A 26276-nucleotide genomic window follows, 5' to 3' on the forward strand; every position below is an offset into this window, starting at 1 on the left:
TGTATCATCTGCAGTGGTTTGGTGGTAGATTTGGGGAGGCCTAGGAAAAGGGCACTGCAGTAGTCTATCTTGGCAAATAGTAACGCTTGGAGGACTGTCCTGAAGTCTTGGAAAAATAGTAGTGGTTTGAGTCATTTTAGAACCTGGAGTCTATAGAAGCAGTCTTTGGATGTGGTGTTGACCATTTTCTTTAGGTTTAGTCGATTATCTAGAAGTACCCTAAGGTCTCTCACATGCTTATGGGTGATGTCGGAGTTGTGTGGGGATGATGGGGGGATATTTTCTTCGTTTGAAGAGATGAGGAGGAGCTCCGTCTTCGAGGCATTAAGGACCAAGTTTAATCTATTGAGGAGGCTGGTGATATAAGGCAGTTATTCCAGTGGGAGAGCGCTTTTGAGATAGATTCTGTGATAGGGATTAGAATCTGCACGTCGTCTGCGTACAGATAATGAATTAGATTAAGGTCAGTTAGCAATTGGCAGAGGGGGAGGAGGTAGATATTAAAGAGGGTTGGAGATAGGGAGGATCCTTGTGGTACACCAAGAGTGGATTTTGTTAAGGGTGATTCTATATTATTGATTTTAACTTTGAAGGTTCTATTGCAGAGGAAGGACTTGAACCAACTGTGGGCTGATCCGGAGATACCGATATCTGCTAGGCGATCCAGAAGGATGGAGTGGTTGACGGTGTCAAATGCCGCCGAGATGTCTAGCCGGACTAATAGAAAGGAGTAGCCTTTGTCTAGACCCATTATGATATGGTCTGTAAGTGAAATGAGGACTGTTTCCGTGCTGCGTGATTTGCGGAAGCCATATTGTGAAGGGTATAGGATATTATGATCTTCTAGGTACTCTGAAAGCTGGGTGTTTACCAGCTTCTCCGTTAGTTTGGCTAGGAATGGGAGATTGGAGATGGGTCTAAAGTTGGCTGGTTCATTAGGGTCTAAATTGTGTTTCTTAAGGAGGGGTTTGAGTGCCGCGGTTTTTAGACTGTCTGGGTAACTCCCTTGAGTTAGAAGGCAATTTATGATACTTGTCAAAGGTCCTGCGATCATGTTTGGAATGAGAAGCAAGAGTTTCGATGGGATATTATCTGCTGGATGGCTAGATGGTTTCTGTCTTTTTAGTAGGGATTCAATCTTTTTGGTGGATATTGATTTGAAGCTGTCGAGCTTGGCTGTCATGAGGGAGTGAGGATTCTCGTCTGAGGTGAGAGGTATAGTATTTGGAGGTAGAAGGGCGAGCGTATTCAGGATCTTCTGTTGAAAAAAAGAGGCAAGTTCATTAGCCTTAGATAGTGCTTGTTCGTCTGGAATAGACGGAGGTTGGAGTAAAAAACAATCACATTCATATAATTTAAAACAAGACTAAAATAAAATTATAACTACATAAAAATAGAATATATAAATACAATTAAAAATTAAAAAAAGTAACACTTCAAAATTGGGGAAAAACAAGAATGTTATTCCTAATTAAGGAAAACAAATAAAGTGAAGAGGCAAATGTTTTACTACACAGGCCTTGCAGGAGTGATGTTTTTAGAGCCTTTCTGAATTTGCCATAATCTTTTTGAAGATGCAAGACAAGAGGAAGAGAATTCCAGAATGATGGTGCTAAAAAACAAAAAGGCATTTCCCTTGTTTTTTTCTAGCCTAATTTTTTTAAAACTAGAGACTTTTAAAAGCTCCTGTTGCATGGAGTGAAGATAATGAGCCGGTGAAAAAGGGATTAACAGTTTAGCTAAATAAGAGGGACTTCCATAATGGAAGCTTTAAAAACAAGATGTCCTATTTTAAATTGGGCCCTCGGAGAGACAGGAAGCCAATGCAGACTTTGCAGGAGTGATGTCACGTAGTCATATTTTCACGTCCCAAAAATAAGTCTAGCAACTGTGTTTTGAATTTGCTGTCAATGGTACATATAGCACATGAGCAAAGGCAATGATATTACGTGTTGCAGTAGTCTAATCTGTTCATCACAAGAGAATGAGTTAAAAAGCTGTAGGTCCCTATACTCAAGAAAGGTCTCAATCACAAGTAAGAGGCGGACAATTTCCAAATCCCTTTAACTAGGTAAGGGGGTCATTTTTCAAAGCGATCGCACACGAAAAGGGCTTTTCGCATGCAAAAAGTCCCTTTTCGCGTTCGATCACTAAAAAGGGGTGGTGTCAAGACCGGAGCAGGAGGAGTCAGGGCGGCACCGGGGCAGACACTGTGAAGACAGCGTGGATGGCAAAAAGGTAAGGAGCCTTTTCACTTCCAATTTCGTGCCCAATAGCACCACCTTTTACGATGGCACTATTGGGTGTGAAAGTCGGCAGCGATCGCATCGCAGAGGTGCGATCACTGCCGGCTATCACTGGCCCACCCCCCTCGCTTCGCTGCCCTCCTGTACCATGCGATTCACGACGCCGTGGTGTCTTCAAAAATCTAGGCCTGAAAATTACCTTCTTTGGAGTGGCTAAAAAGCACACACAGAATCTACAATATGCATACTTGTAGCTGCATTAAAAAAAATGGGAGGCGTTCCTTTGGGCATATTTAAATCAGGGGAGTAAAACAGCATGGGCCAGATTTTCAAAGGGATACGCGCGTACCCCCCGAAAACCTGCCCGACGTTCCCCCTGCACGCGCCAAGCCTATGTTGAGTAGGCTCGGCGGCGCGCACAAGCTCCGGGACGCGCATAAGTCCGGGGCTTTCCTGGGGGGCGTGTCAGGGGGCGTGTCAGGGGGCATATCGTGGTGGCGTGTCATTTGAGGGCGGGGCCGCGGGTGTGGTTCCGGCCCAGGGGCATTTCGGGGTCATGGCCCAGACCTCTGAAATGGATCCTGGGCCTGGGAATCACACGCCGGCGGCCGGACCGGCGCGCCCAAGTTACGCCTGCCTCGGGCAGGCGTAACTTGTGCAACAAAGGTAGGGGGGTTTAGGTAGGGCTGGGGGGGTGGGTTAGGGAGGGGAAGGGAGGGGAAGGTGCGGGGGGTGGAAGGAAATTTCCCTCCAAGGCCGCTCCGAAATCGGAGCGGCCTCGGAGGGAACGGAGGCAGGCTTGGCGCACGCAGGTTGCTGATTTTGCACAGCCTTGCATGCGCCGATCACGGATTTTAACGGCTATGCGCGTATCTATTAAAATCCTGCATACTCTTGTTTGCACCTGGTGCGCGAACAAAAGTATGCGTGTGCACAAATTTGTAAAATCTACCCCCATGAGTATATGGCATTTTCAAAAGTGCATGTGATATTTCGCCCCCCTCTGCTATGAGCATGAAACAGCAGATACAAAATACATTGGCATTTGTAGAGTCTGCACTTTATGTGCACGTTGTGTCGCCGGGCCTATGCAAAATAGGCGGGGGTGCGTGTAACATCCCCCCCCCACGCGCGTAAATCCAGCTGGATTTATATGCGCAGGGCTTTTAAAATCTTCCCCTTATTGAGGAGTAGGCTTCTCTCTGGAAAAAAAATACAAGAGCTCCTTACTTTCCCAAATCCAAATTACCACCCACACTATTGCTCTAGCTAGCCCCTACTTATAGACAAGGTCCACCCACTCAAGTTGCCTCTAGAGGAGGAGTTGAATTGTGGAATTCCTTCTAACTGGTTATCATCTATAGGCACATGTTAACATCTAGTGGCCAGCCTGTAGGGGTGCCACATTAATTTGTGATTTGTGTTAAGTGAATTTATCATTAAAGGTACAAAAATGATACTTTAGCCAGATAACAAGTCCATTGGTTGTATTACTGAATTCTGACCTCCACATTTATTATTAGCAATATACTTCCTATTTGGAAAACAGAACAAGCTGGAATATACAGAAACTACATTAGCAGAATAACTGAAAAACCCTCACCAAATATAGAATTTCCTAGATTATAAAAAAATGTATTATTTTTCCAAAAAATCAGAGAGGAATGGGGAAATGCAAAATATTAATCTAGAAGCTCCTCCAAGTTTAGGAATAACAACCTTCTTGGAGGAGTCTATAGATATAAATGTAAAAGAGCAACATTGTTTGTAGCCTTCCTCTCTGAATCAGACAAGGATAATTTATTCAGGAAAATTTTCAGGATTAAGAATGTATCTTTTTGTGGGCACAAAATACAAGTTTTCCCAGATGAATCCCGAGTCACTCAGGCCAGGAGGAAGAGCTTCATGTTATTAAAAAATCAGTAGTGGCTTTGGGGGTGACTTTCTTTTTAAAGTTTCCTTGTGTTTGTTATGTAAATTACCAAGGGAAAAAATTTGGTTTTGTGGATCCAGTCCATTTAGAAACATTCCTAATGGCTGAGACTTAGCTGAGAATTTGGAGATAAAAGGTCATTAAAATAAAGTAACTGCTCCTTCCTCCTATTATTTGTATTGAATTACAACCCAAGGAGTTGATTGGGTTTATATGAGATAGTATATTTTGATAAACAAATAGTTTTTCTTGGTGTTCTCCCCCAATTATGTCATGTGTAGAACAACAATAATTATATTGGACCAAATTGTGAAGTTTAGATGTTGCTTTAAGATTGTGATACATATTTCTAAAAAGTTTCATGATGTAATCATTATAGAAAATTAATAAAGTATAAATAAAAATAAATAAATAGAAATATTCAGACAAAAACTTGTTTACTCTAGCCAACGTCCCTCCCTTCCTTGATGTTCCCTGCAGGACAGAAGGGAAAGCGGGAAACAGGAGGGGAGGGGGCTAGATTAAAGAGCACAGTGGCTATTCTTCATTCTGTAGCTTCTACTTCAGGGTCATGCCCACCTGTCCCTGAATGACGGGAGGGGAGAGGTTGGAAAAGGAACAGAGCAGCTCTTCTTTGCTTTGCTGTTTATTCCAGGCTTATCCCTCCCCTCTTGTTCCCTACACATTGCTTGGGAAGAGAGGAAGTGGAGCAGGAAGCAGAGGACAGGTCTCTAATGCCTAAGATTTGGGATCCTGGCCAATAGACTCATTAGGGAAGAGCCTTGTGTGTTCATGCACAATTGAAGCCCCTAGTGCTGCCCCCAAATTTGCTGTGTGCTAGGCAATTGCCTGATTTGCTGGCCCCAAATAGACACCGCCTCATAAACATATGAAACCACTGTAGAGGACCAACCATATATGATATGAGTCATACAAAAAGCAAAAAGCCAAACAAATTTACATTTACATTACATTGACCCAGGGCCGGCGGAACCACTAGGCGAACTAGGCGATCGCCTAGGGCGCTGAGCATTAGGGGGCGCCGAGCCGCTGATGGCCAATGGCCGCCGGTAGACGTCATCCCAATGGCGGCTGAGCGGTGAACTACTGCTATGCTGTGTGCCGGATACACACAGCAAGAAGATCGGCAGGACCGTGGTACAGTCGCGTCTAAGCATGCTGGTGCTCCTCCTCTTTCCTGCCCGCGCGGCTCCGGCAACATTTTTCTTCCGGGGCCGCGCGGGCAGGAAGGAGGAGAAGCTCCTGCATTGGCTGGTGCTCCTCCTTTTTCCTGCCCGCGCGGCTCCGGCAACATTTTTCTTCCGGGGCCGCGCGGGCAGGAAGGAGGAGAAGCTCCTGCATTGGCTGGTGCTCCTCCTTTTTCCTGCCCGCGCGGCTCCGGCAACATTTTTCTTCCGGGGCCGCGCGGGCAGGAAGGAGGAGAAGCTCCTGCATTGGCTGGTGCTCCTCCTCCTTCCTGCCCGCGCGGCTCCGGCAACATTTTTCTTCCGGGGCCGCGCGGGCAGGAAGGAGGAGAAGCTCCTGCATTGGCTGGTGCTCCTCCTCCTTCCTGCCGGAGCCGCGCGGGCAGGAAAGAGGAGGAGCATCAGCCGCGTGCAGAAGAGGATCAGCGCGGCTCGAGAAGACCGGGGCCGCTGCAGAGCCCATCCTGCAGTGGCCCGTGAAGAGGAGGCCCAGAGGTGAGAGAGAGACTGAGGGTTTGTACAGTGTGTATGTATGAGATGAGTTGAGAGACTGTGTGTGGGAGTGAAGACCTGAATGTTTGCAGAGACAGCATGGGAGAGCCTCTGTGTGTGTGAGACAGCATGTGACAGTGAGAGCCTGTGCTTGAGCAAGACAGCATGTAGGAGTGAGAGAGAGCACCTGTGTGTGTGAGTCAGCATGTGACAGTGAGAACCTGTGTGTAGGAATGATTGTATGAGAGAGAGCATGTGACAGTGAGAGCCTGTGCTTGAGCAGGACAGCATGTGGGAGTGAGAGAGAGCCTGTGTGTGTGAGTCAGCATGTGACAGTGAGAGCCTGTGTGTAGGAATGATTGTATGAGAGAGAGCATGTGACAGTGAGAACCTGTGCTTGAGCAAGACAGCATGTGGGAGTGAGAGTTAGACAGCATGTGCAAGAGAGAGACTGTGTATAAATGATTGTATGAGGGACAGCATGTGAGAATGAGTGCCTGTGTATGTGAGAGAGAGAAAGCATGTGAGAATGAGAACCTGACTGTGTGTTTGAGGGAAGCAGACAGATGGAGAGAAAAGAAATATGTTATAAAAGGAATTGGCAAAAAAATAAGAAAGGGAAGGTGGAAAAAAAAAAAAGCCTGTGACCAACCGATTAGAAAACTAAGATCAGACAGCAAATGTAAAAAGAAATAAATTACTTTTTACTGATTGGAACATGTAATCTTTGGGAATGTGCAAGAGTAGCACTTTCTCTATGCGGATCTCACAATGTACGAGATCAGCATAGAGGAACTGGAAGCCCATGGGGCCTGCACAGAGGAGGCAGCAGAATGGGCTTCAGTGCCAATAGCAGCAATCAGCACCTCCGCAATAGCCATAGAGCAGCAGTGACAGTGGCAGCAGAAGAATGAGAGAGGCTCTGAGGTTGCTGGCAAAAGAAAGAGAGGGGGTCTCTGCCTTTATTGTGTGCATGTGTATGAATGGGAGTCTGTCTGGCGGTGTATGTGTGTGAATGCATGGGTGCCTGCCTGAGGGTGTGTCTGTGAATGTATGGGTGTCTTCCTGGGGTTTGTATGTGTGAGAATAGGTGCCTGCCTGTTTGTGGTGTATGTGTGTGTGTGAGAATAAATTGGTGCCTGCCTGGGGGTCTGTGTGTGTGAGACTGAATGTGTGCATGCCTGGGGGATGGGGAGGGAGTGGTGTGAAAATGAATGGGAGCCTGCCTGGGGTTCAGTGTGAGAATGACTAGGAGCTTGCCTGTGTGTGTGTGTGTCTGTGTGAGAACGAGTGGGAGCTTGCCTGGGAGTGTGTGTTTGTGTGTATGTGAGGGAGCCAGTGAGAGTGAGAGCATGAGTGTGTATGAGAAAATCCAGGGGAGTAAGAGTTTGTGTGGGGGTGTGTGTGGAGGGGGAGAGAGTGCCTGAGTGTGTCAGTGTCTGTGAGAGCGAGAGGTTATGGTTGGGTATAAGAGCATGAATGTGTATGTATGTGACAGTGTATGTGTGAGAGAGAATGGACATGTGAGTATGTGTGAGAGAGAGAGGATAACCTCCTAATCCTCGACAATATCAGGGTGACTGGAAATCAAGAGCTCCCATGTATGGACAGCAGGGGCTTTTTAAAATCCTTATTAGTTTTAATTATTGTGTGTTATTTGATATATGTACTGTTTTGAAATATTTTATTGGTGTTTGGGAAATTGTAAAAAATATATATGATTTTAATTAATAGAAATTCTATTTATCAGTAGTTTTAAAATATTTTATTAGTATGGTTTTACTATTATAACTGATGCTTTGTTTCTTGATTTTATTTGTTTTATGAGGAATGGTTGTTCTGTTTTTCCATTGCTAATACACAGAGTCTGGCTTCTTGGGGTTTCCATTTCAGTTTTTTCTAATTTGTGCTCCTTTATTTTGTATTCTGTATTTGGTGAGGGTCTGTCTCTGCTCTGTGTGTGTGTGACCATGATGAGAGATTCTGCTATCATATAGTGTCTGTATAGAGATCTATAGCAATCGGGTTTGTTTTGTTTCCTCAGTAGGTGGTGTATTGGTATTCTAGGACCCAGTGTAATATTTACCCTTGCTTATTCACAGGTAGGGTATTGTTGTTTGAGTCCTTGGTGTTATTACTGTTATGTTATGATGGGATTGCAGTATAGATTTTGGGTGTCTTTTTTGCGGTGCTTTGTGTTAGTTCACAATGTGTCTGGCAGTGGAAGGTGTTTGTGCTGCTGTTACTGTGAGGTGACACCAGAATTTGAAAATATATTTTAATATGATGAGCTGTAAGGGAAACATCCAAGCTCCATTGTTTGGGGGAATTTCAGTGGATGCACAGAGATACAGAACTGGAGGTGCAGGATTTGTATTGACATTCTGTCCCTTCCTATATATTCCAGACTTCACTCTCATAATCCATATAGAATTAGTTGAATGAGGCTATCAAATAATTTTATAGTAGTTTTACTAGAAGTGTGAAACTGGCCAGCTTTTTAAAATAATGCAGAGGACCCTTTGGACTTTTTTTAACAACACTTTTTTTTATAACCAATTTTAAAGCAGGATCCATGCTATAGAGGTGGGTGAGATGAAGAAATGTCATTTTGGCTCCCCCCCCCACCCAAAACAAATTCTTCTGTCTAGAGATGCCACTGATTTTCTGTGGCACACAAATGCATTGGCCCCTGGGCGCCGGAGACCCTTGGTGCGCCACTGGGTGCGAGCCATATGGGGCTGCAAGTGGTGGCAAAGAGGAGTGGAGATTTGGCGGGCCGCAAGCAGTGCCCAATCTGCTCGCGACCCAGAAAACCCCAGTCAGCGGGCGTGATTGAGAATGAGGTAGGAGTCGGGGCCGAGACCGGGGGGGGGGGGGCGCAAGGAAGAAGGCTCGCCTAGGGCGCCAAATCCCCTTGCACTGGCCCTGCATTGACCCTTCTGACATAGTTCCTTAAGCTGATCTGAACAGGTGTGTTTGTTACTATACACTGTGTAAAGAGCATTAAGAAATATGGGACAACCATAACAAAATCTGCTTGTTCTGCGTTCCTCCTAACACGCTGAATCTATCTAGTTCTTCCACAAGGATCATATTGCATTGCTTTTGTGAGATCATTTGGTTTTGCATTTCTGATGTTTTCAAGTAGGGCAGTTTGGTCCCCTGATGACAGACAGTTGCAAATTTGCAACAAATCAATACAAGATGTCCTCAGACTTAACACACAATTGGTTATGGAAAACCCAGGGCCAGCAGAGCCACTAGGCGAGCTAGGCCTGTGCCTAGGGCGCCGAGACTTAGGGGGCGCCGTGGCAGGCAGCAGAATTTTGAAAGGGCAAAAAGTGCCCTTTCAAAATTCTGCCAGCCTTCGACTCGCCTAGATGGAGATCAAGCGTTGAGATTTAGGGGGCGCCGCTGCAGGCAGCCAGCTCCCGACTCGCCCTGCTGCCCCGCAAGTGTCACCCTCCCGACGACCCCCTAGTGGTCCAGCGGAGGTCCCGGGAGCGATCTGCCGCTCCCGGGGCCTCCGCTGCCACTAAGCAAAATGGCGCCGGTGGCCTTCAGCCCCTGTCACATGGTAGGAGCTAAAGGTCACCGGCGCCATTTTACATAGTGGCAGCGGAGGCCCCGGGAGCAGCAGATCGCTCCCGAGACCTTCGCTGGACCACTAGGGGAGCGTCGGGAGGGTGGCACTTGGGGGGCGGCAGGGAGAGTCGGGAGCTGTCTGCCTGCCACGGCGCCCCTTAAGTCTCGGCGGCTGGTCTCCGGCTGCACCGATCTTCCTTTCTTCGGCCACGTGATCAGCTAGACCGGCTGCGCCGATCTTCTTTCTGTGTGTGTATGTGTGTGTCTGTGTCTGTGTGTGTGTCTGTGTATGTGATGTCTATGTAAGAAAGGAATGGAGCTTGTGTGTGTGTGTGTGTATGTGATGTGTATGTGAGAAAGGAATGGAGCTTCTGTGTGTGTATGTGTGTATGTGATGTGATGTGATGTGTATGTAAGAAAGGAATGGAGCTTCTGTGTGTGTGTATGTGATGTGATGTGATGTGTAAGAAAGGAATGGAGCTTCTGTGTGTGTGTATGTGTGTATGTGATGTGATGTGATGTATATGTAAGAAAGGAATGGAGCTTCTGTGTGTGTGTGTGTGTGTATGTGATGTCTATGTGAGAAAGGAATGGAGCTTCTGTGTGTGTATGTGATGTGATGTGATGTATATGTAAGAAAGGAATAGAGCTTCTGTGTGTGTATGTGATGTGATGTGTATGTAAGAAAGGAATGGAGCTTCTGTGTGTGTATGTGTGTATGTGATGTGATGTATATGTAAGAAAGGAATGGAGCTTCTGTGTGTGTGTGTGTGTGTGTGTATGTGATGTATATGTAAGAAAGGAATGGAGCTTGTGTGTGTGTGTGTGTATGTGATGTGTATGTGAGAAAGGAATGGAGCTTCTGTGTGTGTATGTGATGTGAGGTATATGTGAGAAAGGAATGGAGCTTCTGTGTGTGTGTGTGTGTGTATGTGTATGTGATGTGATGTGATGTATATGTAAGAAAGGAATGGAGCTTCTGTGTGTGTGTATGTGTGTATGTGATGTGATGTGATGTGTATGTAAGAAAGGAATGGAGCTTCTGTGTGTGTATGTGATGTGATGTGTATGTAAGAAAGGAATGGAGCTTCTGTGTGTGTGTATGTGTGTATGTGATGTGATGTGATGTATATGTAAGAAAGGAATGGAGCTTCTGTGTGTGTGTGTGTGTGTGTATGTGATGTATATGTAAGAAAGGAATGGAGCTTCTGTGTGTGTGTGTGTGTGTGTATGTGATGTGTATGTGAGAAAGGAATGGAGCTTCTGTGTGTGTGTGTGTATGTGATGTGTATGTGAGAAAAGAATGGAGCTTCTGTGTGTGTATGTGATGTATATGTGAGAAAGGAATGGAGCTTCTGTGTGTGTGTGTGTGTATGTGTATGTGATGTGATGTGATGTGATGTATATGTAAGAAAGGAATGGAGCTTCTGTGTGTGTGTATGTGTGTATGTGATGTGATGTGTATGTAAGAAAGGAATGGAGCTTCTGAGTGTGTATGTGATGTAATGTGTATGTAAGAAAGGAATGGAGCTTCTCTGTGTGTGTGTATGTGTGTATGTGATGTGATGTGATGTATATGTAAGAAAGGAATGGAGCTTCAGTGTATGTGTGTATGTAATGTGTATGTGAGAAAGGAATCTGCCAGTTTAAAAAAAATGAAGAGTGATAATACATATACCTCAACTTTTGTGCTGATTTTGTTGAAAAGTTGGATGGAAGATGAAATTACTAAATTTTAAGAATCCCTCTGCTGGAAAATAAAATTTAACAAAGTGGGTAGAGACAAATACTAAAGTGGGTAGAGACAAATACTAAAGTAAAAAAAAAAAAAATTAAAGTATTTAAAATGTTCATCTCAGCAAAATCACAAATTTAAGATACTGATGCCAGGTGGGTTTGGTTTTTTTTGAAGCATAATTTAAGCATGAAGACTAGAATAGTTCCAATCTGAAACAGTTTTGCTTTTTTTATTTTTTAAGCCTAAGGGCAAATGCAAATTAGTAATTTGGTATTCAGGGGGTGGAGCATATGTAAAGCAGGAACCAGTTTATTGTGTGTGGCGCCGCAGAGAGAGAGAGAGAGAGAGAGAGAGAGAGAGAGAGAGAGAGAGAGAGAGAGAGAGAGAGAGAGAACCTTACTATAGTGCCTATGCCCTAGACAGGTATTTTAATCCCTATGGGAGGGCCACCTACTAACTCGGGGTGGGGATTAGGTATGAGCGTCGGGGGTTGGGGGCCACTTTCGCATTCCACATGAGATTTGCTGGCCGTCGGAGTGAGGAAATTCACTCCAAGAGGAGATTTGGGCAACGTTCTCTCCACCTAGCTTGCTGGACACTCTACCTGGGCAACAACAAGCTAGGTGGAGAGAATGTAGCCCAAATCTCTTCTTGGAGTGAGTTTCCTCACTCCGACGGTGATCTCCTGCCGCGAATCGTTTTTCCGTACCGAAAAACGATTTGCGGCAGGAGATCGCTCCCGGACCTCCGCTGGACCCCCAGGGACTTTTGGCCAGCTTGGTGGGGCCTCCTGACCCCCACAAGACTTGCCAAAAGTCCAGCGGGGGTCCGGAATGACCTCCTGCAGTCGAATCGTGTTGGTCTATGGCCGGCGCCATTTTGCGCCACCATTTTGCAAAATGGCGGCGCAAAATGGCGCCGGCTGAAGACAACACGATTCGATTTCAGGAGGCCTTTCCGGACCCCCGCTGGACCCCCAGGTAATTTAAGGCATTTTGGGGGGGTTCGGGAGGGTGGGGGATTTAATTTGAAAGGTCGGGGGTGGGTTTTAGGGTATTTTAGTGTGCCGGTTTTCGCGCCCACCCCCTTCCCCTCCCCCTTCCCCCGATTTACGATTTGTTGACGATAAATCGGGGGAATTGTTATTGTATCGTGGCCCTAACGATTTTTGACGATTTAAAATATTGGCCCAACCGCGGAGGGCGGAGACAGCGGCGTCCTGCCGTGTCAAGGAAAAGGTGGGTGGAGAGGCCTGCTCGCGGAGAGTAACTCCGCGGGCAGGAATCGTAACAGTGAGGTGATCAAATTTGTGGAATGCACAAAATTATTTGGGGTAATTAAATCTCTAGCGGATTGTGATAAACTGCTGTAGGACCTGGTGAGACTGGAAGATTGGGTATCCAAAAGGCAGATGAAATTTAACGTGTACAAGTGCAAAATGATGCATATAGGGAAAAATAACTCTTGCTGTAGTTACACATATTAGGTTCTATCTTAGGAATTACCACCCAGGAAAAAGATCTTGCCATCATGGTAGATAATACATTTAAATTATCGGCTCAGTGTGCTGTGGCAGTCAAAGAAGCAAACAGAATGTTAGAAATTATTAGGAAGGGAATGGTGAATAAAATGGAAAATGTTATAATGCCTCTGTATCACTCCATGGTAAGACCATGCCTTGAATACTGTGTACAATTCTAGTCGCCACATCTCAAAAAAGATATAGTTGCATTGGGAAAAGTACAGAGAGGGCGACCAAAATGTTAAAGGAGATGGAACGTCTCTCCTATGAGGAAAGGCTAAAGAGGTTAGGGCTGTTCAGCTTGGAGAAGAGATCGCTGAGGGGGAATATGATAGAGGTCTGCAAAATCATGAAAGCACTTGAACAGGTAAATCGGTTATTTACTAAGAACATAAGAACATAAGAAAGTGCCATATTGGGTCAGACCAAGGGTCCATCAAGCCCAGCATCCTGTTTCCAACAGTGGCCAATCCAGGCCATAAGAACCTGGCAAGTACCCAAAAGCTAAGTCTATTCCATGTTACCATTGCTAATGGCAGTGGCTATTCTCTAAGTGAACTTAATAGCAGGTAATGGACTTCTCCTCCAAGAACTTATCCAATCCTTTTTTAAACACAGCCATACTAACTGCACTAACCACATCCTCTGGCAACAAATTCCAGAGTTTAATTGTGCGTTGAGTAAAAAAGAACTTTTTCCGATTAGTTTTAAATGTGCCCCATGCTAACTTCATGGAGTGCCCCCTAGTCTTTCTATTATCCGAAAGAGTAAATAACCGATTCACATATACCCGTTCTAGACCTCTCATAATTTTAAACATCTCTATCATATCCCCCCTCAGCCATCTCTTCTCCAAGCTGAAAAGTCCTAACCTCTTTAGTCTTTCCTCATAGGGGAGCTGTTCCAGTCCCCTTATCATTTTGATAGCCCTTCTCTGTACCTTCTCCATCGCAATTATATCTTTTTTGAGACGCGGCGACCAGAATTGTACACAGTATTCAAGGTGCGGTCTCACCATGGAGCAATACAGAGGCATTATGACATTTTCCGTTTTATTCACCATTCCCTATCTAATAATTCCCAACATTCTGTTTGCTTTTTTGACTGCCACAGCACACTGAAGCGATGATTTCAATGTGTCATCCACTATGACACCTAGATCTCTTTCTTGGGTTGTAGCACCTAATATGGAACCCAACATTGTGTAATTATAGCATGGGTTATTTTTCCCTATATGCATCACCTTGCACTTATCCACATTAAATTTCATTTGCCATTTGGATGCCCAATTTTCCAGTCTCACAAGGTCTTCCTGCAATTTATCACAATCTGCTTGTGATTTAACTACTCTGAACAATTTTGTGTCATCTGCAAATTTGATTATCTCACTCGTCGTATTTCTTTCCAGATCATTTATAAATATATTGAAAAGTAAGGGTCCCAATACAGATCCCTGAGGCACTTCACTGTCCACTTCCTTCCACTGAGAAAATTGTCCATTTAATCCTACTCTCTGTTTCCTGTCAGCCAGTTTGTAATCCACCTATCCCATTACTTTTTACTTTTACTAGAAGCCTCTCATGAGGAACTTTGTCAAACGCCTTCTGAAAATCCAAGTACACTACATCGACCGGTTCACCTTTATCCACATGTTTATTAACTCCTTCAAAAATTGAAGCAGATTTGTGAGGCAAGACTTGCCTTGGGTAAAGCCATGCTGACTTTGTTCCATTAAACCATGTCTTTCTATATGTTCTGTGATTTTGATGTTTAGAACACTTTCCACTATTTTCCCTGGCACTGAAGTCAGGCTAACTGGTCTGTAGTTTCTACTCTCTGTTTCCTGTCTTTTAGCCAGTTTGCAATCCACGAAAGGAGATCACCACCTATCCCATGACTTTTTACTTTTCCTAGAAGCCTCTCATGAGGAACTTTGCCCTGTCATGATCCTTCTCCCCTCAGGATGTGCCAGACGAATCCCCATCACATTATTGACCCTGAGAGAGTGGTCCTTGCAGCCACCCATGCAGTACTCGCAGGGAAGATGGTTGTGGCCAGAAATCAAAGGAAGAAGCTGTTGATGTGGGCACATGACTCCCGTCTGGCCAGCCATCAGGGACAGAGTCATACCTTGGCTATGCTACAGCTGTACTATTGGTGGCCAACCATGAAAAAAGATGTACAAGCTTATGTGGGTTCCTGTGCTGTCTGTGCCAAGCAAAAGCCGCTGGCCGGACGTCCTTGGGGTTTGTTACAACCTCTACCAACTCCGGATGAACCCTGGACACATATAGTGACTGACTTTGTGGTAGACTTGCCACCATCCAACGGAAACAACACCATTTGGGTCACAGTTGACCGCTTCTCCAAAATGGCACATTTTGTAGCGCTACCAGGATTACCCTTCGCTGTGGAGTTAGCAAAACTCTATTAAACACATCTTTCGCCTTCATGGGATGCCTAAGCATATATTATCTGACAGAGGAGTACAATTCACTGCTAAAGTTTGGAGAGCTTTATGCCAAAAATTTGACATCACATTAGATTTAACCTCTCTTACCACCCTCAGTCTAATGGACAGACTGAGAGAATGAACAGAACGCTGAAACAATTTCTGCTATCCTATGTCAATTCAAAGCAGAGTGACTGGGCTGAACTACTGCCATGGGCAGAATTTGCCATCAAGTTACATCCTGCTACTTCCACAGGGTTATCCCCCTTCCAACTTATCTATGGACTACAACCGCTTCCTCCTCTCCCAATTCCACTCTCTGTGGCTTCTCCTGCCACCCAGACTACAGCAGCAGAGTTATCGCAACTTTGGAAGGAAACGAAGGAGCTACTTCTCAGAGCAGGACAGAAAGCAAAGAAGATCTACGATGATCACCATCGAGAGGCACCACAGTTTCAGCCTGGAGACAAAGTCTGGTTAAGTACCAAGTTTCTCCATCTTAAACTACCTTCAGCACGTATTGCACCTCGCTATGTGGGACCCTTTGCTATCCTTCGGTGATTAGGTAATCTGTAGGGATGTGCAGAGGGACGCCATACATTGCATTCAAAATTCATATTCGTCGGGGGGCAGATACATTGCATTCGGCAAGGGGGGCCCCCGATACATTCATGTGTTCATTCTTATTTGTTTCCCCGCTAAAATTGAATTAACTACATCCCCCTAACCTCCTGACCCCCCAAGACTTACCAAAACTCCCTGATGGTCCAGCGGGGGGTCCAGGAGCCATCTCCTGCACTCATGCCCTCGGCTGAAGGTATTCAAAATGGCGCCAATACCTTTGACCTTACTATGTCACAGGGGCTCCCGGTGCCATTGGTCGGCCCCTGTCACATGGTAGGAGCAATGGATGGCAGTCGCAGACGGCTGCGACCGCTCTGCCTCACCCCTTTTTTGCCTTTCTCCATGGGTAAGATGGCTGCCTCCGGTGCCGAGTGCCGAAACCCTCAGCTCCTCCAACTCAGCATGGGCATCCCCGTCCGCCATTCTCCTTCCTTCGCTTTTCTTACATGTCATGGCGGGAACTTCGGACACATCCCCACCACATGACATTCATACCTCCAGGTATTTAAGCCTCCGCTCTAGTCAGAACGAACAAGTTAGCAAGGACTTCAGTTTAGCTACTCTGACCACTCTAAGCTGCACGCTTAGACTCCTCGCTACCCTCCGGGGTATCTCACTCCTGAAGAAGCTCTGGGCACCCGCTTCTCTGGGGCATTCACGTCCAACTACCCTTCGGGGTTTTTCCACTAACTAGACAGCCGCTCCTCGGGGGTCTTTTTTCTCTTTTCAGGATTCTGTGCTTCCAGGTACTCACTCCTCGAGGGCCTATCCAGTTCAGAGTGTCCTGCACCATGGACCTCGGATCCCACCTTCACCAACCACCAGGGGGATTCCTGCTCTTCAGTGAGTACCTCTATGATCCAGCTCTCCAATTCCACCCACCAGGTTCGTCTTATCCCGCTCTGCGGAACACTACCAACTTTCTACATCTGGATGAGACCTAGTCATCTGAGGCTGTCTGAACGTATTGGCATCTTGCTGGACTTCTGTGCCATATCCTACTGCACCATTACCATCATTCTACAGCAGTACAATAAAGCTTTCTATCCCCAATGCCTGCTCTCTGTATAGCCTATCGCTGTGGTTCCCTACGGGGCCCCTTCCCATGGGAGGAGTCATCACCACTGTGACTAAGAGTCCACACTATGCCTCATACCCAACACTGGGAAAGGTAGTTTCCCCACCTGTCTCTCTGGGGCCTTTGTTTGCTGGGTTTGCTTCTGGCTTTCCCTGGAGTTAGCCAATCCAGGTTTTCCCTGGTGGGCAAGCAGGATACCTCATCACAAGAGTCAGTGCATTTACATAGAGAGCAGTCTGTGCCAGTCACCAACACAGGTACAAGTCAGCCAGTTTGTGGATTAATTTAATTTGTAGTGTACGGCTGTGTACGGTTCCCAACCCTATCCTGGAGAATCCCCAGCCAGTCAGGTTTTGAGGATATCCACAATGAATATGCATGGAAGCAGTGCATGCAAATTTATTCTCATGCATATTCATTGTGGATATCCTGAAAACCTGACTGGCTGGATGTCCCCAGGACAGGGTTGGGAACCACTGTATTAGTGCACTATATCACTCTTTGCTGTTTGTGTCTGTGTGTGCAGTGCACTAGTCAACAGAGCAAATTACTAAAATAGTTATACTGTAGTGCATTCTCTCTGTGTTTTGTTCACTGTTACACACAGATGGATCACTGTAGTCACACTAGTGTCTGTGTGTCTCACACACACGTCTACTTAATTTAAAGAAATAAAGATTAAAAGATCATTTGTCCAGCACTGCAGTAGATAAAATTCCATCATGTCAGGCAAAGATAGTAGTACTAGAGGATGCAAGAAGCCCACAGTTATTGATAGGGGATTTCCTTGCAAGACAGCAATGAGTCCCCCAACCAAAATAAAGAGGGATTTTTTCAAATCCAAAATGTCATCAGGAGAGGCACGCATGCCAAGCCGCAAAAAATTGAGATTTGGGGAGGATATGCCAGTTTCATCAGTATCTCAGCCAGATCCTGCAGTGTCAGAGGAGAGGGAAAGGGCAGGCACTAGTAGCAGCCGCAGAGTACAACCAACAGGAGTCCCCCCCCCCCCCAAGACTTGCCAAAAGTCCCTGGTGGTCCAGCGAGGGTCCTGGAGCGATCTCCTGCACTCGTGCTGTCTGCTGCCAGTATTCAAAATGGCGCCAATAGTCTTTGCCCTTACTGTCACAGGGGCTACCTGTGCCATGTGTCGGCCCCTGTGACATAGTAAGGGTAAAGGGCTCCGGCGCCATTTTGAATACTGATTCGTGGTAGGCCCGACGGCCCGAGAGTGAGACATCGCTCAAGGGACCCCACTGGACCACCAGAGCCTTTAGTAAGTCTTGGGGAGGGATCGGGATGGTGGTGGTGGGGGGGGGGGGGGGGGGGGGGTTTGTAATAAAGTAAAATTGAAGGGTTGGGGTGTTTTTGGTTTTTTTTTTAATAAATGTGCCCCTCCCCCCTGCACTAACCCAAAAAACGAATTTTCCCCGAAGTTCGGGGAAAATCCGTTTCGGGGTTCAGATGCCTCGAACCACGACGAACTAGGTAATTTCGTTGAAATTGCCTAATTCGTGATAAAAGAATGCACATCTCTAATATTCACCCCAGCTGAGTTCAGAAGCTAGGGTACAGAATTCAACTGCATACTTGCCAACTGAGTGTGGGCCTTGGTGGATATGAAGCAGCTCTGTGGCAAACGATGACACACGTCCAGGCTGGTCAAAGATCAAGCCAAATTGTTGCATGAAGTTATCCAGATTTCTGAGAAGTACACCATCTTGTTCCCAAAAGGGAGAAGCCCAGGCAAGAGTAGGGCCGTCCAAAAGGAAAGAATATAGGTAATATTAACAAGGTCAGAAAAAAAACAAGTTGGCTGAAGTTAAAACTGCATCTTGCAGACAATGAGAAATCCTCTGCACCGCTAAGGATTGCCTCTATACCTTGGAAGTGGAGGAATTTGAAGCATAGATTCCACAGCCTGGATGGGTGCTGGTGCAGAACCACCAACCCCCCCAGGACAGGCACTGGAGCAGGTGCCAGACATGGGACTTGCATCTGTTATACCTGAACTTGGTTTGTGGGCCTTGAGTCATGGAGAGAGCTGACTCCTCCTACAGGTAGGAGCCCTGTGGGGACTCTCCACGACAGGCGGGGTCTCAGCAGTGATGGAACAGGAGTCAAAGATATATTTATTATACAGGAGAGAAACCTGAGGAGCAGGTTTGTAAACTCAGTTCTGGAGTAGGAAGACATGAGATGCATTCTCCAGTAGTGGTCCACAGAGCGGGGTAACCCAGGAAATACTTGCTTCTTTGTAATTATTGTGCGTGGTAGCTCCGGTAGTGGTCCGCAGCATGGGGTAAGCCGGAGATATATGTTTGCAGCAGGCACAAGACAGCGTGGATCTGGTAGTGGTCCACAGAGCATGGTAACCCGAGAATCCGCAGAGCAAGAGAGAAGCAGAGTTGAAGATCAGGTCTCGTACTCACTCCGTGGTGTTGCAGAAGAGATATCATTGTAGCAGCAGTGGAGACCCAGAGCAGGAACACAGAAGGGTTGTCTGAAGAAATAACGAGAGGTACTCACTAAGATGGTGAAGGTGAGGCTCGCAGAGAAGGCTCTCCGAGGAGCGGACTGCCCTGAGTGCAGCAAGGCCCCCGAGGAGAGAGTACCTGAGTCACTCAGTCTGGACGCAGGAATAGTGAAGCGAAGCATCTCTGAGAAAAGGAATTGAGCAAGATGGAATCCTTGCTAACTCATTTGTAGGAAGGGCCAGCAGGCTTAAGTACACGTAGGCAGTGATGTCATGAGGAGGGGGACGCCCCTGAGGTTCCCACCATGACATGGATAAGACGGAGGCAGGCGCACATGTGCATGCCCTAAATTACACCAGATTCAAGATGGCGACCGGGATCGCCCACGCCATCCAGGGAACGCCAGGGAGGTCGGCGTGCAGAGGCAGTGGTGGCCATCTTTGCCAGAATCGGAGCTACAGGGCAAAAAGAGGTGAGCAGCAAAGGTCGCAGCTGTCTGCGACTGACGGGCGCAACAGTACCCCCATTCTTAGAACCCCTCCCAGGGGGTTTCGGCTTCCTAGGATGAGTTAGATGGAATTGGTGTATCATGTCTTTGTCAAGGATGTTGACAGCAGGTTCCCAGCTGTTTTCTTTTGGTCCGTATCCTTCCCAGGAAATTAGGTATTCCCAATGCTTTCCTCTCTTACATACATCCAAGATGTCATCCACTTTGTATGCGATGTCCTCTTCAGCCACAAGAGTCTGTGGATCTGGAGTCTTGTGAGAGAATTCTGAGAGGATGAGAGACTTCAAAAGTGAAATGTGGAAAGTGTTTTGTATTTTCATGGATGAAGGTAACTTCAGACTGTAGGTCAAGGGACCTAGGCAGCGAAGGACAGCAAAGGGTCCAATGTAGCGTGGAGCAAATCTGACTGAAGGCTCAAACTGGGGTGCTGCTCTGTGATGAGCCCATTTTTTTGGCCGATTGTCCTGCTTTGTGCAAAAGGTAGTTTGAGTCCAGAGTTGGTGAATCTCTTCAGCTGTAGCCTGAGCTGCTGGTGATGTACCTGACAAAGGTATTGGAAGAGATGGTAATGGTTGATGACCATAAACGATCTGGAATGGAGTAGATCAAGTGGCAGAAGCAGGATGAGAGTTCAGGGCAAACTCAGCCCAGGGTAATAGTTCTGCCCAATCACTCTGCCTAGAGTTGACATAGGCACAAATGAACTGAGAGTCCGAGTCATTCTCTCTGTTTGCCCATTTGATTGGGGGTGATACACTGATGTCAGTTCTAAGGCAATTTCAAATTTACGACACAGCGCCCTCCAGAACTTGTCGGTGAATTGAACACCTCTGTTGGAAACAATGGGGTAGATTTTAAAAGCCCTGCGCGCGTAAATCCTTCCGGATTTACACACGCAGGGCACTCGCACGCCAGCACACCTATTTTGCATAGGCCGCCGGCACGCGTAAAGCCCTGGGCCGCGCGTAAGTCCCGGGGCTTCGTAAAAGGGGTGGGAGGGGGCGTGTCCGGGGCGTGTCCGAAGACCGGGGGCGTGTCCTGGGGGCATGCTTGGGGTCAGGGGGCGGTCCGAGGCGGGTCCGGGGTGTTGCAAGGCTTCGGAGGTGGGCCGGGAGGGCGGTCCCAAGTCCCCCGGCACTGCGGCCTGTGCCGGGGGCTGACGAGGCGGCGTGCACAAGTTACGCCTGCTTCAAGCAGGCGTAACTTGTACAACAAAGATAGGGGGGGGGGATTTAGGTAGGGCTGGGGGTGGCTTAGATAGGGGAAGGGAGGGGAAGGTGGGGGGATGCGGAAGGAAAGTTCCCTCCGAGGCCGCTCTGATTTCGGAGGCAGGCTGCGTGGCTCGGCACACGCAGGCTGCCGATTTTGCGCAGCCTTGCGTGCGCCGACCCCGGATTTTAAAAGATACGTGCGGCAACGCGCGTATCTTTTAAAATCTGGCTTACTTTTGTTTGCGCCGGTTGCGCAAACAAAATTACGCGCGCGCGTATTTTTTTAAGATCTACCCAATGTGTTTAGGCATGCCATGCAGGTGGAATATATGCCATATGAACATCTTGGCAAGTTCTGGGGCAGATGGTAGTCTGGCTAATGCCACGAAGTGCGCCATTTTTGAGAAGCGGTCCACAGTGACCCATATAGTATTGTTCCCACTTGAAGGCGGTAAATCAATGATGAAATCAGTTACGATGTGTGTCCATGGTTCGTCCGGATCAGGTAACAGCTGTAGGAAACCCCAGGGGCGACCGACAGGAGGCTTTTGTCTGGCGCAGGTAATGCAGGATTCAATGTATGCTTGGATGTCTTTTTTCATAGACGGCAACCAATAGAAGCATTGTAGGGTGGCAAGAGTATGGGCCTGTCCAGGATGACCAGCTAACCGGGAGTCATGAGCCCAGTTCAGAAGTTTCTTCCATAGTGTCTGAGGAACCACTGTTTTACCAGCTGGAACAGAATGGGTAGCAGCCAGAATTATCTTTTCTGGATTGATGATGTAATGGGGTGCGTCAGGAACATCTTCATGTCTAAAAGAGTATGAGAGGGCATCCGCCCGGACATTTTTATCAGCAGGACGATATTTGAGCAAGAAATCAAATCGGTTGAAGAATAATGACCATCGTACTTGACGATGGTTGAGTCTCTGCGCATGACGTAGAAATTCCAGGTTCTTGTGATCAGTGAACACTGTTATCTGGTGTTGTGCACCTTCTAGCCAGGGGCACCATTCCTCGAATGCAAGCTTGATAGCGAGCCACTCTTTGTCGCAGATGCCATAATTTCTCTTGGCTGGAGAAAAGCATCTAGAGAAAAATGAGCAGGAATGAAGAGTATGCGTATCACTGTGCTGACTGAGCACGGCCCCTATGCCGACATCAGATGCGTTGACCTCAACAATGAATGGCTGATGAGGGTCAGGATGACGTAAACAAGGTTTCTTGAGGAATGCCTCCTTAAGGGCTTGGAAAGCAGTGACGGAGTCCAGAGACCACAGTGAAGGGCTGGCTCCGTTTTTAGTCATGGCAATAAGTGGTGCTGTCAAGGTCGAGTAGTTCTTGATGAATGTGCGATAATAATTAGTGAAGCCCAGGAAGTGACGGACAGCTTTAATACCAGTAGGCTGAGGCCAGTCTTGTATACTTTTTGTCTTCTGGGGATCCATTTGGTAGCCTTTGTTGGACACAATGTACCCTAAGAAGGGAACAGACTCCTGGTGGAAAGCACACTTTTCGAGCTTGGTGTATAGACTATTATCTCACAGCCTCTGCAAGACTTTAATGACATCTGCTTGGTGGCTCTGGACATCACTGGAAAAGATGAGGATGTCAACCAAGTATACTACCATACACTGATAGAATAGGTTTCGCAGGATGTCGTTCATCATATTTTGAAATATGGCCGGGGTGTTGCACAGGCCAAATGGCATCACTAAATACTCGAAGTGGCCATCGCGAGTATTAAAGACCGTTTTCCACTCGTCCTCTTGACGAATGCGGACAAGGTTTTAAGCACCCTTTAAATCCAACTTTGTGAAGATCTTTGCACCTTGGAGCCGGTCAAACAACTCTGAAATTAATGGTAAAGGATACCGATCCTTGATGGTAATTTTGTTCAGACCTCTATAGTCAATGCAAGGACAAAGGGATCCATCCTTCTTGCTGACAAAAAAGAATCCGGCTCCCACCAGTGACTTAGATGGTCTAATGAATCCTTTCTGTAGATTTTCTTGAATATAGTCCAACATGGCCTCAGTCTCAGATATTGAGAGTGGATAAACTCTTCCTCTGGGTGGTTCTGTATCGGGCTTCAAGTTAATTGTACAGTCAAATGATCTGTGTGGTGGAAGTACATCATCTGCTTGTTTGGAAAATACATCTTGAAATGACGTGTACTGCAGCGGTAATCCAGGAAGACCAGTAGTGGTGACCATACATGGTAATGGGGTTACTTTTTTCAAACATCTGTCATGGCAGGTTGGGCCCCATTGTGATAATTCCATTGAAGACCAGTTGAACTGGGGAGAATGGTCTTGTAACCATGGGATGCCAAGCACTATGGGGAATCTCGAGGATCAGAAATGTGATGGTCTCGGTATCAGGGACCCAGTGCATAGACAAATGGGTTGTGTGGTAAGCAAGACGTCTCCTGGCAAAGGCTCGCCATGTATGGAAGAGAGAAGCAGCGGTGTGGGTACTGGTTCGGTAGGAATTCGGTGCTCTACCAATCTTTTCAGAATAAAATTCCCACCTGCACCAGAATCGACTAGTGCTTGTGTGGTGAATTTGAGAGGCCCAGAGATGATGGAGTCAGTGGAGGAGATGGTACAGTCAGACCTAGGAAGAGTCCTCCGGCAGATCCTAGGTCTACATGTTTCCCGGACAGATGGGACAGGTTTGGACTGCATGGCCAGTTCTTCCACAATACATGCAGAGGCCCATCTTCTTGCGAAAGTGCCTCTCTTTGGCGATTAACTGGCTATGGCCTAATTGCATGGGTTCATCTTCTTCTTCAGGATTGGGTAATGCCTGGACCGGAGCTGGAGGTAAGGAGCGAGGGCGATTACCTCTGTAGGAGTGACTCATGAGAGGTTTTACCTCAGCAGATCGCTCTCGAATATGGCGGTCAATCCATCCAGCGAAGTCAATAAGAGAACTTAGAGTGTTAGGCAAGTCACGTGCGGCAAGTTCTTCTTTTATACGGGAGTTGAGGCCTTCTAAGAAGATAGCTTGTAAACAACCCAAATCCCACAGAAGTTCAGAAGTCAGGGTTTTAAATGTGATTATGTAGTCCGGGCGTGGCTTAGTCCCTTGTTGGAGATGTAGGAGGGCTGAACCAGCTATACACTGGAGTGCGGGGTCATTAAATACAGACATGAAGAGAGTCAGAAAGCCAGGCAAGTCATTCAGGTCTGGATCATTGCGTTCCCATAATGGTGAAGCCCAGGCTTTTCCATCCAAGAAGGACAAGATATACGTCGTTTGGTGACTTCAGTAGGGAAGTACAGCGGTTGTAAGGAGAAGTGCATACAGCACTGATTTAGAAAGCCCCTACACAACAGGGAGTCTCCTGAGAAACAGGTAGGGGCAGGCAAAGGAACTGTAGTACGCCCGGTAACCACCGGGGGCAATGCATTCTAGTCAGAAGTAGGAGAAGTATTCAGTCTGGTGTTCAGCTGATTAAAGGCGGTAGTCCAAAGTCCTCTGTTGCTCCAAAATCCATTGGGCCAGGCCAGGGATGGCCTGTAAGGCTGAGATATGAGCTGTGTCCATGGAGTTAGCAATCTGTTATACTTGAACTTGGTTTGTAGGCCCTTTGGGTCATGGAGAGAGCTGACTCCACCCACGACCCAAGGGGTCCCCTGTGGGGACTCTCCATAACAGGCGGGGTCTCAGCAGTGATGGACACATGAGTCAGAGATATATTTATTATAAGGCAAGAGAAACCTGAGGAGCGGGATTGTAAACTCAGTTCTGGAGTAGGAAGTCATGAGATGGATTCTCTGGTAATGGTCTGCAGAGTGGGGTAACCCGGGAAATGCGTGCTTCTTTGTTGTTCTTGTCTGTGGTAGCTCCAGTAGAAGTCCACAGTGCGGGGTAGGCCAGAGATAGATGTTGGCAGCAGGCAGAAGACAGCGTGGATACGGTAGTGGTCCACAGAGTGGGGTAACCCGAGGATCCGCAGAGCAAGAGAGAAGCAGAGCTGAAGATCAGGTCTCGTACTCACTTCGTGGTGTTGCAGAAGAGATATCGTTGTAGCAGCAGTGGAGACCCAGAGCAGGAACACTGAAGGGTCGTCCGAAGAAATAGCGAGACGTACTCACCAGGGGTGTGCATTCGTTTTGAACTTAAATGGAAAACGCAACTTATTTTTTTTTTAACTTAAAAAAGTGATGAGGCGTAAACGATCGGATTTCCAACGTATTCAACATAGCTATGTTGAATACGTTGGAAATCGCGATTGTTGATCTAAATAAAAATTTAAACCCCTCACCCTCCTTAATCCCCCCCCCCAAGACTTACCAAAACTCCCCAAGCTGGCCAAAAGTTCCGAGAGGGTCCGGGAGCGGACGCGTGGGGAATCACGTGACATCCGCGTCACTCCGACGTGACGCCGACGTCACGTGGTCCATCGCGGTTCCGCTCCCGGACCCCTCGTTGGGCCCAAAAGGCACTTTTGGCCAGCTTGGGGGCCCCCAAGCTGGCCAAAAGTGCCTTTTGGGCCCAACGAGGGGTCCGGGAGCGAACCCGAGGGGAATCACGTGACGCCGCGTCACTCCGACGTGGCGCCGACGTCACGTGCTTCTTGCAAAGGAGTTCAGAAATGGCGTCCTGACCCCGCTGGACCACCAGGGAGTTTTGGTAAGTCTTGGGGGGGGGGGATTAAGGCGGGTGAGGGGTTTAAATTTTTATTTGCACATATGGATATAGACTCAACTTATGGAATTCTCCATATGTCCATATTGACCGCAAATGACCCCCCCTTTCGACTTATGGACTTATGAACTTAAACTTTTGGTCTGCACATCCCTAGTACTCACTAAGCTGGTGAAGGTGAGACTCGCAGAGAAGGCTCTCCGAGGAGCGGATAGCCCTGAGTGCAGCAAAGCTATCCGAGGAGTGGATACCTGAGTCACTCAGTCTGGAACGCAGGAATAGCAAAGCGTCTCTGAGAAAAAGAATTGAGCAAGAAGGAATCCTTGCTAACTCATTGATAGGAAGGTCCAGTAGGCTTAAGTACACGTAGGCAGTGACATCATGTGGAGGGGACGCCCCCGAGGTTCCCGCCATGATGTGGATAAGACGGAGGCAGGCGCGCACGTGCCCTATGTTACACCAAATTCAAGATGGCGACGTGGATCGCCCACGCAGTCCCCGGGATCGCCAGGGAAGTCGGCGTGCAGAGGCAGTGGTGGCCAT

This window comes from Rhinatrema bivittatum, chromosome 6, assembly GCF_901001135.1.
Source record: "Rhinatrema bivittatum chromosome 6, aRhiBiv1.1, whole genome shotgun sequence".
Taxonomy (NCBI): domain Eukaryota; kingdom Metazoa; phylum Chordata; class Amphibia; order Gymnophiona; family Rhinatrematidae; genus Rhinatrema; species Rhinatrema bivittatum.